The following is a 1171-nucleotide window of genomic DNA, read 5'->3' as shown; positions in this document are numbered from 1 at the left end:
ACATTTCATCGTTATCAGACACTTGATTATTTGACTGAACATTAGTGTCGATATCGTGTTCAACCTCTCCAAGATTGTCGTGAAACCCAGCCTAACAGGTTGCAATTAGTGCGCTTTTAAAAGCTACATCCTTCGATTCACTTGAAAGTCGTTTTCCCGGTATTAGCATGATTTTTGTTTCTTCCCATATAAATTCATAAACATTGTCATGACGATTGCTAATGGAGTGAAGATCAGATAGCCAAGGACTTACTAACACGATATAGCACAAACCTATGTCAAAAACTTCATGAAAATTTGAGTTAGAATAATAGTTACCGATAGACAATAAAAATCTGCAACCACCAATCCGAGTAATTATTTCTCGGTTGTTAAACCACTCAATCGGATCACCATACGAATACCAATCCATATCGAGAACAAATAATTATGCCATTCTTTTTGACACCATATTTTCTTCGCAACTGCAGTCTATTACAAAGTAACAACCTCTACCATTAATATCTCCAAAGAACTTGGGCAATTGAACGTGAAGTTCTCCCATCTTTTTGAAGTCTGGTTACTTGAATGACTAATTTGTCTTAAACGGGATCGTGTGGTAACATGGAAGAATATGAGATTTGATTTCGGTGAAGACAGTGGAAGTGCGATCGACTTAAAATAAGTTGAGTGAAATAATAAAATGGGATCATGCGAGATGTCAATTTTCATGATTCGACGAATCGCACCGCACGCAAATCTAACGACATTCACTGGAATGTTTACCGGTCATCCTTGAAGGTCCATACATCACTGGTTTTGGTGATAATAAGATAGTAAATCTTCTTTCCGAGGGTTTTTCAATTTGCTCTCCTTGGGAGTTCAGTTGGATTGAGAGGGACAAGGTGGTAGGTTATTATAAGCTTCGCTCATTCACCAATTTTCCTTTTTCTTTGTTTCACCAATTTCCCTATCTTCAGATCACCAAGTTGAATAGAGATTATAAGGCTCGGAGAAGGCCAGCCATATTGGATGCGCTACGTTCGATCACTGATGAAGTAAGAATTACTTTTTTAGTATTATTTTAACAATATTGTTTCCTATATTTCTTATCTTTATCTGTGTGCGAAGGTGGGTGATTTAGATATTGATGGTGCTGATAATGAAGATCCTTCTGCAGGAGAAGAACAAG

The sequence above is a fragment of the Papaver somniferum genome, chromosome 1, assembly GCF_003573695.1.
Source record: "Papaver somniferum cultivar HN1 chromosome 1, ASM357369v1, whole genome shotgun sequence".
In the NCBI taxonomy this organism is placed as follows: domain Eukaryota; kingdom Viridiplantae; phylum Streptophyta; class Magnoliopsida; order Ranunculales; family Papaveraceae; genus Papaver; species Papaver somniferum.
This window is presented reverse-complemented; position numbering follows the sequence as displayed.